Below are 16,047 nucleotides of genomic sequence, written 5' to 3' on the forward strand. Positions count from 1 at the left end.
GTCAAATTTTGTCCAGCCTCAGTTTTCTGAAATCTCAAAATAATGTGCCTTGGTGGTGATATATTTTTAGTTTGTGGAGTAATGTGTGCCCTTTGTAAACACACATGCATCAGCTCTGGAAAATGTTCTTGTTTTGTTTGCTAATTCCTTTCTTTCCTTTTACTCAGTTCTCTCTCTTTCTGGACCTCTATTGGCTACTCCCCCCTCCCCCTTTTCTCCTCCCTTCTTTCTTCTGCTCTTCTGTTCTCTCTTGAACTCTCAGTCTTATGGGAGATTTTCTCAACTCTCTTTTCCAAAACTTTTTATTAAACTTTCATTTCAGCTATTACATTTTTAATTTTCGACAGACTTATTCCTGTTCTCCTTTTCAAAAAAGTATTTCCTTCTTATTTTAAGATGGTATAATTGCTATTACCTCTCTCTGAGATACACTTTTCTTTACCACAAATATGTCTATTTCCTTTCATTGTCTTCTGTTGTAATTCATTTTGGCTTCTGTGTTTAGTGTAGAGGATTCTGTGGCCTGTGGCTTAGATTTGCTTCTTGAGGGCTTGCCTGAGGGTGATTTGATGCCCTTGTATCTTTTCTACAAGAAAAAATAAAAAGTATGACTTGTTTACCCCAAAGTGCAAGAAGTGAGGCAGTTGGGAGAAGCATACTGGTGGCTTCCTCTTTCATTAAGTGCATCTTTTCTTCATTCTTATTTCTACCCAATACATGCATTTAAATAACTTCTGTTTAGTGGTTTTATTTCTTTTTCTTCTTCTTCTTCTTTTTTTTTTAAAAAAGAAAATGTCTTGCTCTTTCCTGGAGAGTGAGCGGTTACATGATGAGAGAGGATCGTTGGATTATTTAGAGCTGAGGTAGGGTCATGGAGAGGGAATGACCTAACAACTTCTTAAATACTTTTCAACCAGTTAGTTCTCCTTATTGTAAAGCCTTTACTTTCTACTCATCTGGATGCACCCATTATTGAGGACTTGGGGAACTTGGTAGCAAAAATGATGTTAGAGCTCACCCTTTCACATAATCAGCTTTAACTGAGTTTTCTTCTGTCTCCTAAATCTTTCATCTGTGAATTTCCACAATGTTGCTCTTTATTTTAGTTTACCTCTCTCCTTCTCCTTGAGGCATTTTTTTTTTTTTTAATTCATCTATATTTGTTACAACTTTTTAAAGCAGAATGTGACTTGAGCACTGCATTTCCACTCACAAAACTTGCTCCAAGTTACTTTTCCAGCGGCTTTACAACATGCCTGAGCAGGCTTATAAGTTTGCTACTCTAAACAATATTTTTCTTTGGAAAACAAGCCCTATGTACGGACAGCGAATCCAATCAAGTTGGTTCAGCTTAACACACTAACTTCTAGAGGCCTGGCACATGCAGTCATAACTACAGGGGATGGAAGTTTTAAAAAGTATATCCCAGAAGATGAAAACTTGCTTTAACAAGTGTTTCTTTTAAACATCACGGTATATACTTCAGAACACTTCAGTGACAAAAAATTTTGGTCTACTAAAGAATCCGCTTGATAGCTAAACACTTCAGACCACAAAGTTAACACAGGTTACACACACACCTTACAACAAACGTAACTACTTCCATCTGTTAAAATAAGCCAACATGAAACTAGGAAAAAACTAGCTCTGCTTTAGTGCTAAAAGTATCACAGTATCACACTTAGTATAAAGAAATCTTATCCTCCCCTTATGTAGTTACCATGCCATACGATTTTTAAACGTTAACAAAAATAAAGAAATACTTGAAAACATATTAGAGGGAATGGAGACAGAGTGCTGAACACACAGCCAAGCGATCCTCAGGCAGCGCTTAGTCTACTTCTTCCATGCGGGACGTGTCGTCGTCTCCTTCCAGGGGAGGCATTTCCTCAGTGACCGCAGCACTGCTGTCGTCAGCAGTGGGGTCATCCTCATCAATACCGAGACCGAGTTTGATCATCCTGTAGATCCTGTTGGCGTGCGTCTGGGGGTCCTCCAGGCTGAACCCCGAAGACAGGAGGGCGGTTTCGTACAGCAGGATGACCAGATCCTTCACAGACTTGTCATTCTTGTCAGCCTCTGCCTTTTGCCTCAAGGTCTCGATGATGGAATGGTCAGGGTTGATCTCCAGGTGCTTCTTGGCTGCCATGTAACCCATCGTTGAGTTGTCTCTCAGGGCTTGAGCCTTCATGATCCGTTCCATGTTTGCTGTCCAGCCATATGTGCTTGTCACAATGCAGCATGGGGATGTCACCAACCGGTTAGACACAACCACCTTTTCAACTTTCTTCTCCAAAATGTCCTTCATGATTTTGCAAAGGTTTTCAAATTTTGTCTTTTTTTCTTCTTGTTTCTTTTTCTCTTCCTCATCTTCTGGAAGTTCCAGGCCCTCCAGACTGACACTAAGGTCTTCCCCTCAAACTCCTTCAGCTGCTGCACACAGTACTCATCAATAGGCTCGATCATGTAGATCACTTCCAAGCCGTGCTTCCGGAGACGCTCCACAAAGGCAGAGTTGGCTACCTGGTCCTTCGTCTCACCTGTGATGTAATAGATGTGTTTCTGGTTTTCCTTCATTCTTGTGCAATAGTCCTTGAGAGAAACCATCTCATCACCAGAAGCAGAAGTATAGTATCTCAACAGCTCTGAAAGCTTCTTCCGATTTTGAGAATCTTCATGTATTCCAAGCTTAATATTTTTAGAGAAATGCTCATAAAACTTCTTGTAGTTCTCTTTATCTTCTGCCAGTTCAGTGAAGAGTTCCAAGCACTTTTTGACCAAGTTCTTCCTGATAACTTTCAAAATTTTGCTTTGTTGCAACATCTCACGGGAAATGTTCAGAGGAAGATCCTCAGAGTCCACCACACCTCTAATGAAATTCAGGTATTCAGGGATTAGCTCCTCACAGTTACCCATGATGAAAACTCTGCGAACATACAACTTAATGTTGTTCTTCTTCTTTCTGTTTTCAAACAGATCAAAAGGAGCTCGTCTTGGGACAAAAAGAAGGGCTCTGAATTCCAACTGTCCTTCAACTGAAAAATGCTTGACCGCCAAGTGATCCTCCCAATCGTTGGTCAGGCTCTTGTAGAACTCTCCGTACTCCTCGTTAGTGATGTCATCAGGGTTTCTGGTCCAGATAGGCTTTGTCTTGTTCAGCTCTTCTTGATCGATGTACTTCTCCTTGATCTTCTTCTTCTTCTTCTTGTCCCCGTCCTTCTTCTCTTCCTCCTCCTCATCTGAGCCAACGTCTTCTATCTCAGGCTTGTCATCAGACTCCTTTTCTTCTTTCTCCTTCTCTTCCTCTTTGTCTTCCTTCTCTTCTGCCTCATCATCACTAACTTCCTTATCACGTTCCTTCTCCACAAAGAGTGATGGGATAGCCAATGAACTGAGAATGCTTCTTCACAATCTCCTTTATTCTCCGTTCCTCCAGGTACTCAGTCTGGTCTTCTTTCAGATGCAGAATAACCTTTGTTCCACGCCCCATAGGTTCTCCTGTATCAGTCCTCACTGTGAAGGATCCTCCTGCAGAAGACTCCCAGGCGTACTGCTCGTCATCGTTATGTTTGGTGATAACGGTCACTTTCTCAGCCACCAAATAGGCTGAATAAAACCCGACACCAAACTGGCCTATCATGGAGATATCAGCGCCAGCCTGCAAAGCCTCCATGAACGCTTTGGTCCCGGACTTGGCGATGGTGCCCAGGTTATTAATCAAATCGGCCTTGGTCATCCCAATGCCGGTGTCCACGATGGTGAGGGTTCGATCTTGCTTGTTCGGTATGAGATTAATGTGCAGCTCTTTCCCAGAGTCTAACTTACTGGGATCGGTCAAACTCTCATACCTGATCTTGTCCAGAGCATCGGAGGAGTTTGAAATCAGCTCCCTCAGGAAAATCTCCTTATTCGAATAGAAAGTGTTGATGATCAGTGACATCAACTGGGCAATCTTTCTACTTTCTCTAAGCAAAATTAATGCCATTGTCCTCTGTCTCTACCAAGAAGTCAAATTTCAAAACTATGAATACTGGTGCCAATGTATTTCCAGAAATGGTGTATTAATTTACACCCTTACTAATGGTACATAAGATCTGTTATTACTTATTTCTGAATATCTTTGCCAGCTAATGCACATTTTTCTCAATATTTCCAGTTTGATAGTCACAGAAATGGCATAATTTAAAACAAGAACAATAAACAAATGAAAGAATGAGGGCGACTGAAGACCAGACATATTTGGTAACTCTGAGTAAGTCACAGATGATCCACAGACATTCAAATGACTATAGCTGATTAGACTTCTGCTTCATTGCATGCTTTCATGAAGAAGGAATCCATGGACAGAATAACAGAGTCTTGTAAAGTGAATGGGGAAAATTATATCATAATTACATTGTATTGTAGTATTAGTAATAGCTACAATATTGTCATCAGAAATAATCATACCGTATATACTTATATACATTTTGACTCTAGACCTCCTGAAATGCTTAGTATGATACAATTACAGAATGTGAAGCACTGTGACTGTAGTTAACAAAACAGTATTTCGTATCTGGTGGCTAAGATGGTAAAGAACTTGCCAGCAATGCAGAAAACCCGTATTTGATCCCTGGGTAGGGAAGATTCCCTGGAGAAGGGAATGGCAACCCACTTCAGTATTCTTGCTTGGAGAATTCCATGGACAGAGGAGCCTAATGGGTTACAGTACCTGGAGTCTCAAAATGCTGGACATGATTGGACAATTAACACTTTCACTTTTTTCACTTTCAAGAGAGTAAATCTTAAAAATTTTCATCACAAGGGAAAAAATCTATAATTCTATGAGGTGATGGATATTAACTAAATTTATTATGGTAGTTATTACACAATATATGCATATAATAAACCAACATGCTGTACATCTTAAACTAATATAACGTGTCCATAAAAATGGAAAACTAGGCTTCTGGTTCAAGATGGCCAAGTAGAAGGATGTGTGCTCATTTCCTCCTGCGAGAGCAACAGAATTGCAACTAGCTGCTGAACAACCATCAACAGGAGGATGCTGGAACTCACCAAAAAAAGATACCCCAAAGACAAAGAAACCTCAGTGAGACAGTGATAGTGATAGTGAAGTCGCTCAGTCGTGTCTGACCCTTTGCAACCCTGTGGACTGTAGCCCACCAGGCTCCTCCACCCATGGGATTCTCCAGGCAAGAATACTGGACTGGGTTGCCATTTCCTCAGTGAGACAGTAGAAGGGTCAAAATCACAAGAAAATCAAATTTCATACCCACTGGGTGGGTGACCCAAAATAATTCCAAAGAGTTTCTCCCCCTGTTGTGAGGTTCTGAACCCCACATAGGGTTCCCAGCCTGGGGATCTGGCAAAGGGACTAGGAATCCCCAAGGAATTTGTCTGTGAAGGCCAGTGGGATTTGAATAAAGGACATCCACAGGACTGAGGGAAACAGAGACTCTAATCTTGGAGGGCAGAAACAAAACCTTGCACACTCCAAGACTCAGGAAAGGAGCAGTGACTCTTTCCTGCTCAACCAAATCTACTTGAGAGTGTTGGAGGGTCTCCTGTGAAGGTGTGGATCAACAGAGGCTCACCACAGGGACATGGGCATCAACAAGATTAGGCCAGAAAGGCCCCCCTTGGTGTTAACTCTCTTGGAGTTCACTCTTAACCCTATCATAGAGCCCCTGGACCCCAGGGCTGGGTCATCTCAGGCCAAACAAATACCAGGGAAGGAGTGCAGCCCCACCCATCAGCAGATAACTGGATTAAAGCTTTATTGAGCAAGGCCCTGCCTACCAGAGCAAGACTCAGCATTACCCATCACCAACCCCTCCCATCAAGAAGTTTGCACAAGCCTCTTAGCCTCCTCCATCAGAGGGCAGACAGAAGAAACAAGAAGAATCACAGCCCCACAGCAGCTAGAACAAAAAGCATATTACAGAAACTTAATCAGCATGAAAAAGCAGAAAGTTCTGTCCCAGATAAAGGGACAAGATAAAATCCCAGAAATGAAGGGGAGATAGGCAATCTCCCAGAAAAAAGAATTCAAAATAATGACAGTGAAGTTGATCAAGGATCTCTGGAAAACAATAGATAGAGGGAAAGAAATGTTTACCAACATTAGGTCTCTACAGGAACTAATGAACAAGCCAGCAGAGATGAATAATACACTAGAAAGAATCAATATCGGAATAATTGGGACAGAACAACAGATAAATGATCTGGAAGACAGACTGATGGAAATCAGTGCCACAGAACAGAATACAGAAAGAGAATGGGAAGAGATGCAGACAGTCTAGGAGGCCTCTTGGACAACATTAAATGCGCCAACATTCACACTATAGGGATGCCAGAAGGAGAAGAGAGAAGGGCCCTGAGAAAATATTTGAGGAGATAATAGCTGGAAGCTTCCCTAAAATGGGAAGGTAAATAGTCTACTAAGGATGCACAGAGAGTCCCTGGCAGGATAAACCCAAGGGGGAACTCACTGAGACACATAGTAATCAAATGACACAAATTAAAAGCAGAGATAAAATACTAAAAGCAACAAATTTAAAATAATTTAAAATATTAAATAACATACAAGAGAACTCCCATCAGGCAACCAGCTGAATTTCTCAACACTAACTCTACAAGTGAAAAGGGAATGGCACAATATATTTTAAGGAATGAAAGGGAAGAACCTACAACCAAGAATATGTTACCCAGCAAGACTCTCCTTCAGATTTGATGCAGATACCAAAAGCTCTCCAGACAAGTAAAAGTTAAGAGAATTCAGTATCACCAAACCAGCTTTATGACAAACGTTAAAGGAACTTCTCTAGGCAAGAAACACAAGAGAAGGAGAAAACCTACAGAAAATAAACCCAAAGCAATTAAGAAATGATAATAGGAAAGTAAAAGTCACTCAGTCATGCCTGCAGGTCTCCTCTGTCCATGGAATTCTCCAGGCAAGAATACTGCAGTGAGTAATCATTCCCTTTTCCAGGGGATCTTCCCAACCCAAGGACTGAACCCAGGTCTCCCATATTGCAGGCGGATTCTTTACTGTCTGAGCAACCGAGGAAGCCCTGTTGAAATGTATAGAATCATACATATCGATAATTATTTTAAATGTAAATGGATTAAATGTACCAACCAAAAGACATAGACTGGCTGGATGGATGAAAACATATGCTTGTATGCACTTCCACTTACTACATCACTCTGCTTGATTCCCCCAAACTGTATTTAATTATTTTATATTGTTAAGTTAATCATGTTCCCACTATGGCTTGCAATTGTAGTAATATTTTATTTTTTGTCTGATTATTGGTTGTGAAAACTGATAAATATCTTTCACTATTTTGATTATTAAACTATTACATAATACCATTGTATCATGATATACAGAAAAATAATAGAACTTCATATCATCAAAACTACAATTTAATAGAAAAGCCTATAATCACTTTTTAAAATCCAGGTGCATATCAGAATTAGCTTGAATATTTTTTTGAAAAATATAAACAGCCAGCTATTGTTTTTTTTAGCTCCAGATCTCCAGATATGTTTCTAATGAGCAGTCATGTTTAAAAACAACTGGACTAGATGATCATTAAATTTCACCTACTTTGTTTCACTTTTTAATTCATATTTAGTGTTCCCAATTAATTTAGTTTATGTTTTCCAATTTCTCCATCTCTTCTTTTTTTTGTGTTCTTCCTCAAGCCTTTATCAGTGTAGTAAAACAACTTTTGTATATATATATATATATATATATATATATATATATATATACACACACACACACACACATACATACATATATATATAATTACATATGCAATATACATACATGCATATATATATATACTTATATATACTGTATATATATAGTATGCATAATGCATATATTTTAGAAAAATTATGAATTATTGCCTAACTAAAAAATTAATGACATTTGGGCCAAATCACTGGAAAAGACCCTGGTTCTGGGAAAGATAGAGGGTAAAAGGAGATCAAGGGAGCAGAGGATGAGGTTAGATAGCATCACTGACTCAATGGACATGAATCTGAGCAAACTCCAGGAGATACTGAAGGACAGGGAAGCCTAGTGTGCTGCGGTCCATGGGGTCACAACGAGTCAGACAAAACTTAGTGACTGAACAAAAAACAACAAGTTGAGCACATTAGAAAATGGAAATTTTGGAAATAGAAATCAAAATATATTAACAACAGGAGTAGGAAATCATTGACTATTAGCTAATGACCACAACACTGTCAGTTTTGCTATTTTAATTGCATGAAATACAAAAGGAAATCTGTTTATTTATATTAGCTTTTCCTGAAGACCATTCCATGAGGTAATTTATTTGAAAGACATACCTAGATAAAATAATCTGTGTTGAAAATGATGACGAAATATGGCACAGAATATATCTGTGAAATTTAGACAATTTGAGACTAGTATAGTCTCGAGACTATGTACATTAGACTTAATTGAATTCCTACAGTAAGGATAATTGTATTAATTTGGCTGCTAAAAACATTCATTAATATCAATACTAATGAAAAATAAAAACCTTTGAAGCATATTTTGGAAATGCTGGTTTGATAGATTTGTCTCAGTCTCACTTCAGTCACTCAGTCGTATCTGACTCTGTGCAGCCCCATGGACTGCAGCACGCCAGGCTTCCCTGTCCATCACCAACTCCCGGAGTTTACTCAAACTCATGTCCATTGAGTCGGTGATGTCATCTAGCCATCTCATCCTCTGTCATCCCCTTCTCTTCCTGCCTTCAATCTTTCCCCAATTCAGGGTCTTTTCAAATGAGTCAGTTCTTTGCATCAGTGGCCAAGATATTGGAGTTTCAGCATCAGTCCTTCCAATGAATATTCAGGACTGATTTCCTTTAGGATGGACTGGTTGGATCTCCTTGCAGTCCAAGGGACTCTCAAGAGTCTTCTGCAACACCACAGTTCAAAAGCCTCAATTCTTCGGTGCTCAGCTTTCTTTATAGTCCAACTCTCACATCCATGCATGACTAATGGAAAACCATAGCTTTGACTAGATGGACCTTTGTTGACAAAGTAATGACTCTGCTTTTTAATATGCTGACTAGGTTGGTCATAACTTCTCTTCCAAGGAGCAAGCGACTTTAATTTCATGGCTGCAGTCACCATCTGTAGCAATTTTGGAGCCCAAGAAAATAAAATCTGCCACTGTTTCCATTGTTTCGACATCTATCTGCCATGAAGTGATGAAACAGGATGCTATGATCTTAGTTTTCTGAATGTTGAGTTTTAAGTTAATGTTTTCACTCTCCTCTTTCACCTTCATCAACAGGCTCTTTAAGTGTGGTGTCATCTGCATATCTGAGGTTATTATTTCTCCTGGCAATCTTGATTCCAGCTTGTGCTTCATCCAGCCTGGCATTTTGCATGATGTACTCTGCATATAAATTAAATAAGCAGGGTGACAATATACAACCTTGACATACTCCATTTCCTATTTGGAATCAGTCTGATGTTCCATGTCCAGTTCTGACTGTTGCTTCTTGACCTGCATACAGTTTTCTCAGGAGGCAGATGAGGTGTTTTGGTATTCCCATCTCTTTCAGAATTCTTCACAGTTTATTGTGATCCACAGAGTCAAAGACTTTGGCGTAATCAGTACAGCAGAAGCAGATGTTTTTCTAGAAATCTGTTGCTTTTTCTATGAGTCAATGGATGTTGGCAATTTGATCTCTGGTTCCTCTGCCTTTTCTAAATCCAGCTTGAACATCTGGAAATTCATGGTTCACATACTGCTGAAGCCTGGTTTGGAGAATTTCAAGCACTACTTTGCTAACGTGTGAGATGAGTAAAATTGTGTGGTAGTTTCAACCTTCTTTGGCATTGCCTTTGTTTGGGATTGGAATGAAAACTGACCTTTTCCCATCCTGCGGCCGCTGCTGAGTTTTCCAAATTTGCTGGCATATTGAGTGCAGCACTTTCACAGCATCATCTTTGAGGATTTGAAGTAGCTCAACTGGAATTCTATCATTTCCACCAGCTTTGTTCATAGTTATGCTTCCTAAGGCCCACTTGACTTTGCATTCCAGGATGTCTGGCTGTAGGTGAGTGATCACACCATTGTGGTTATCTGATTTCACTAGATTTCACCTAGTGACATATACAATAAGCCCATACATATACATAGTCACATTTTTCTGCTTAATAAACTCTTTTGAATGAAACAAGTAGAGTGAAGTTTAAGAAACTGGAAAGAGATGAAATTAAAAAAAAATCACTAAGGGGACAGTTTAAGATGTTTCTTTTATGGTATGTTTTTATTGTGCAATATTAGGTACACTTAGTAAATTCACTGCTAATTTCAAGATTAAAGATAAAATCCGATAAATAACAATTATTTTAAAATTCTGAGGAGAGCAGTTATTTTTAATTTTGGTATTTGAAAGTTTTACTGTTGATGTAACAATCATATTTGTCATAGTAATTATAAGTGTATCATATACACAATCCATATACCTACTTGAAAAACTTCAGAAACTGGCTTCTTGACTACATATTTTTTAAATCAAAATAGCAGTGAAGCTACTAGTCAAGATAGTTTGATTGAACATTTCTGAATAATTAACAGAATTTCAATTATGAGAGAAGAAAACTTCTTGAGAATGTGAATGACATTTTTTTATTATGAGAAGAAAACTCTGAGGGAAAAGTACTGAGTCTTGAAAGTAATAATATATTCCAAATAATTGCAACACATTTTCTATTCAACATAGTTCAGATTTTAGAAATTTTGAGAAAAAAGGTGAAAAAAAAACGTACTTAAAACTATGGTGAAGTTTAAGAATAATATTTATACAATAAAGGATTAAAAAGTCATCTAAATTTTATACTTAGATTCTAATCACAGACAAGATACACTATTCCTCATCAGAAAAGAAGCAATCTTAATTGAAACTGGAAAAATAAAAAGGACATGGATACAATCAAAGTCATCTAAATCGAACCAAATAAAGGCCATGAGACGAGATGAGAGTTCTTTTAGACTAAAAACATAGTAGTGTAATTTATAACTAAATAGGAGATCAAAAGGGAATTACAAATTCAGTTACTGACTAATGGGACTGAACCAAATGATGGTTCATTGTATTATCCACTTAAAAATATTGTGCCAGAGAAAGAATAACTGAACAAAAGTTGCATTTTTAAAGTGAAAGAAAGCTGCATTTTGAAGGGTCATAACTAACATCACTTGGTATAGAAGTAGTTAAAGGCACATTAAGAAAAATGGTGATGAACCAAATATTTGAATTCATGTGTAATTATGGTTATTCCTATACAAACATCATGCTTTCATTTTAGTGAGACTTTCCAATTTGACAGCAAATTAAATTTATATTTTTAAGAGGGAATTTAAAGCATATATTTTAAGGTGTTTTTGTTATTTGCAATTTATATAATATGAATCAGTGCTTCAAGATGTTCAGCCATGTTTCTGTCATTCACATCACTCCAAACCATGGCCAATTTCTTCTCCATTTACATCTGATTGTGTTGCAGGTATTCAATTCTCTCTTAAAGTGGTGCTTTGTTGGATATTTTCCCAATCTACTGTGATATTAAGCCAGGTAAGTCATACAAATGACTGCCAACAACTGAAATTGGCATGTATTCTAAATGCTTATGAATGGGATTGGCTGTCTTGAAATTCACTTGAAGGGCCTAACAATTTTCAAACCATTAACTCAAGTCTTCTTCCATGAAGAAAATCAGAAGATAGTCTCTAAGGCTGTAGCAACAAAACAAAAATGTCAAATTATTTAGCAAATTTCTATTTTATTTGCTTCCTACTTTGTTTCTATTTCTTGATTGTATTCCATGGAGTAAAAGATCACGGAATAGCTGAAGAATTACTCTATTTGGAGACACTCAAAAAATGCCTTTCCAGAAATTTTCAAAGTGTGTATCAACCTGAGGCTGTGTATAATCTCAGACCAGTTTGACTTTTATATTATCATTTACTGATTTGACTCTAAAATATCAAAAGTTGAGGATTTCATTATGCATATCATTCTCTGATGGTCTGAATTGAATTGACTAATCTATGCACACCTTCAGAGAAAAAGAACTTGGGTTTATAACTGATCTTCATTCCCACTATAATTCTCAAAAATTAGACTCTTTGAAAACAGTCAAAACATGATTTTTTTTTCTGTTTACTCATTTTTTTAAAAAAAAAAATATTAGTGAATCAGGGACACAATCTTCAAGTTGGAATGATAAAAATAATTGTGGTAAAATGATCCTATTGTTATAGTTTAATTAACCTGTTTATTATCAATGGGCTACCCAGGTAGCACAGTTGTAAAGAATCCATCTGTCAACACAGGAGACTCAGGAGAAGCAGGTTTGATCCCTGGGTCAGTGAGATCTCCTGGAGAAGGAAATGGCAACTCAATCCAGAAAATTCCATGGACAAAGGAGCCTGGCAGGTTACAGTCCATGGGGTTGCAAAGAGTTGGACACGAGTCAGCGACTGAACACACATACATTATCAGTGGATTAGATCAGGTTTATAAGTAGTGTAGTGTTTATATCAGTTTAGTTCTGTATAACTTCTTTTAATTAATAATTACAAAGTAGGTGCACATACCATATTGTGTGAAAAAATCTCATAAATCATTAGTTATCAATTCCACATTTAAACTATTTAAATTTATTAGCAGCAAAACACTTAAATATGCATTACGTTTTTATTTATCAGATGCTCAGTATGTGCCAGTCTGTGCAAGGCATAGAGGATACAAAAGTAAACAAAGCAGCTATCCTTTATAGAGGTTATATTTTAATCAAGGAGATGGGAAATACACAAATATGATTGTATTGACATAGAACAAATGAATAATTCATCTAATAATTTGTTCCTAAGCTTGGCAAACACTAACCTATGGATTGTAAATGACTGTGTTATAATTTCAAAGGATCCCTGGTAGGTAACCCATTGTTACATGTCTACAAATATGGCCAACAAGGTTTTGATCATGCAAAGATAATTTTTTAATCTCTTGAAGCCCTAGTCATGTCTAAAATTTTATTTGTAATTGATTAATGAGAAAGACTATGAAGAGGGTCATTATATATTATATGGCATTTATTGAAAGTATTTGTAAGTGGAGACTACCCTAAATATCAACCAATCAAAAGCATGCTTAGGCCTTTCAATTCTCTTAGCAGCCTTACAAACTCTTGCAAATTCTTACAAACAGGTAAGAATTATGAGGGATAGAAAGTTATGCAATTTACTTAAAATTGCATAACTGTTAATTGAGAATAGGTGTATATGACTAAATATATTGTAAATAGTATATTTTATTCTTTGTTTATTACTAAAATTAAGAATTTATTGAATGTATATAAATAGAGAAGGGAAATTCAATACTGCAAGGGTATAAAAAAATAAAGTAAAATAAATGGGTCAGGGAAAATGTGACTTAAAGTTTAAATTTTCTTCAGAGCAACTGGAAAAGATGAAAATGATTTTATAAAGAGATATATCTAAATGGTAAATATAGGAAAGCAGAGTTACTGGTGAATGCCCAGAAACTATCAACTACAGAATTCACAAATAGGTGAAGGAAAGAAAAAAATTAACTTATTACAGATTCATAACTTTGAAGCCTCTTTTATGAAAAGAATGGAGGACTTGGAATGGAAGCAAAACACAAAACTGCAAAGAAGATGTGGCCCACACAAAAGTCAGTGTTAATGTTTTTAGTAATATAATTTGGGGCATTTGTATTGTGGATAATATTTGTTAAAAATTGTATGGGATGTGTCATGGCATTTATTTTCTGCCTAACAGGGGAATCCAATTACAGTTAGGACTCAATCTGGAATGTATTACTACTGCCTCAAAGCAAACTGGATGCATCAGCCCTCTTATTACCACCGTGGTAATTGAGCAAAATGCTGATCAGGCAGGATGCAGAGGCAAGTAGCCAGGGAAGAAAGAATACACGTTAGAAAAGGACAAAAATGTACCAGCAACTGTTAAGTAAAGAGAGTTCATTTCCTAGTAGTTTGGCACATGATTTGAGCAGATGGTTGTAAATAATATTTTCTTAGTAATGAAACTGACTGCATCTTCAGATGCACCAACAGGAAGGTAATATACCTTTAACTCAGTCTAGTTTTAGAGCTAAATTCGATATTTTTGGGTTTCCTTGGTGACTCAGTGGTAAAGAATCTGCCTGCCAATGCAGAAGCTGTGTTCAGTCCCTGGGTCAGGATGATCCCCAGAGAAGGAAACGGCAACCCACTCCGGTATCCTAGGCTGGGAAATCCCACGGACAGAAAAGGCTGGTGAACTACAGTCCTTGGGGTCGGCAAAAGAGTCAGACAAGACTTCGCAACTGAACAGCAGCAATAACCAGTATTTTCATTTGCAGAGCCTCAGGAAATGTGACAAGTATTCAGCTAGTTACTGAAAATAAATTAGAAACTAAAGGCTGAGCTTGGGTCCTCAAAAGAGTGCAGAAGAGAGATGATTAAAGTATGTTGGCTAGGGTATCTGCTTCTGACTTAGATAAGTAGCTGATATTAAACTAAATTTTATTAACTAAGCCAAAGCCTTTGACTGTGTGGATCACAATAAACTGTGGAAAATTCTGGAAAAGATGAGAATACCAGACCACCTGACCTCTTGAGAAACCTGTATGCAGGTCGGGAAGCAACAGTTAGAACTGGACATGGAACAACAGACTGGTTCCAAATAGGAAAAGGAGTACGTCAAGGCTGTATGTTGTCACTCTCCTTATTTAACTTATATGCAGAGTACATCGTGAGAAATGCTGGGCTGGATGAAGCACAAGCTGGAATCAAGATTGCTGGGAGAAATATTAATAACCTCAGATATGCAGATGACACCACCCTTATGGCAGAAAGTCAAGAAGAATTAAAGAGTCTCTGGATGAAAGTGAGAGAGGAGAGCGAAAAAGTTGGCTTAAAGCTCAACATTCAGAAAACTAAGATCGTGTCATCTGGTCCCATCACCTCATGGGAAATAGATGGGGAAACTGGAAACAGTGTCAGACTTTATTTTTGGGGGGCTCCAAAATCACTGCAGATGGTGACTGCAGCCATGAAGTTAAAAGATGCTTGCTTCTTGGAAGGAAAGTCATGACCAACCTAGACAGCATATTCAAAAGCAGAGACATTACTTTGCCGACAAGGTCCGTCCAGTCAAAGCTACAGTTTTTCCAGTGGTCATGTATGGATGTGAGAGTTGAACTATAAAGAAACTGAGCCCTGAAGAATTGATGCTTTTGAACTGTGTTGTTGGAGAAGACTCTTGAGAGTCCCTTGGACTGCAAGGAGATCCAACCAGTCCATCCTAAAGGAAGATCAGTCCTGGGTGTTCATTGGAAGGACTGATGTTGAAACCAAAACTCCAATACTTTGGCCACCTGCTGCAAAGAGTTGACTCATTTGAAAAGACCCTGATGCTGGTGACTCATTTGAAAAGACTCTGATTCTGGGAAAGATTGAAGATGGGAGGAGAAGGGGATGACACAGGATGAGATGGTTGGATTGCATCACCAAATCAATGGATATGAGTTTGAGCAATCTCTGGGAGCTGGTGATGGACAGGGAAGCCTGGTGTGCTGCAATCCATGGGGTCACAAACAGTTGGACATGACTGAGTGACTGAACTGAACTGAGAACAATTAAAAAAAAACAGACAAAATATATGAAATAGCTACTTTCATATATTGGGGAAAAAAAGCATCATAAGCCAATATTCTATTAAAAAAAAAAAGTTTCTGTTTTTGTTGCTGTTGTTAACCTGGAAGCATTTACTGTATCCCCAACCTAGAAAGAGTGACTCCAATCAGAGCTTTATAGTCTTGTTGAGCAGAGAAACAATTCAGGAAAGTTGAAGCAGTTGAAATTTGAGTTTCAGTGCAATTAAATCTGTATGAGAATCTTTTGAATCCTATTTTTAACTCTTTAAGCTACAGATGCATAGAATGATAGGGAATTAAT

The 16,047-nt window shown here is 37.7% G+C and overlaps 1 pseudogene across 1 annotated transcript; it reads right to left on the reverse strand.

The window, feature by feature from the left end:
* Nucleotides 1-1,271: 1,271 nt before the first annotated feature.
* Nucleotides 1,272-3,985, reverse strand: LOC122687093 (annotated as a pseudogene). Its single transcript, XR_006339012.1, has one exon. The product of XR_006339012.1 is annotated as a heat shock protein HSP 90-alpha-like (transcript).
* Between the last annotated feature and the right edge of the window lie 12,062 nt (nt 3,986-16,047).

The sequence above is a fragment of the Cervus elaphus genome, chromosome 30, assembly GCF_910594005.1.
Source record: "Cervus elaphus chromosome 30, mCerEla1.1, whole genome shotgun sequence".
Classification (NCBI taxonomy): domain Eukaryota; kingdom Metazoa; phylum Chordata; class Mammalia; order Artiodactyla; family Cervidae; genus Cervus; species Cervus elaphus.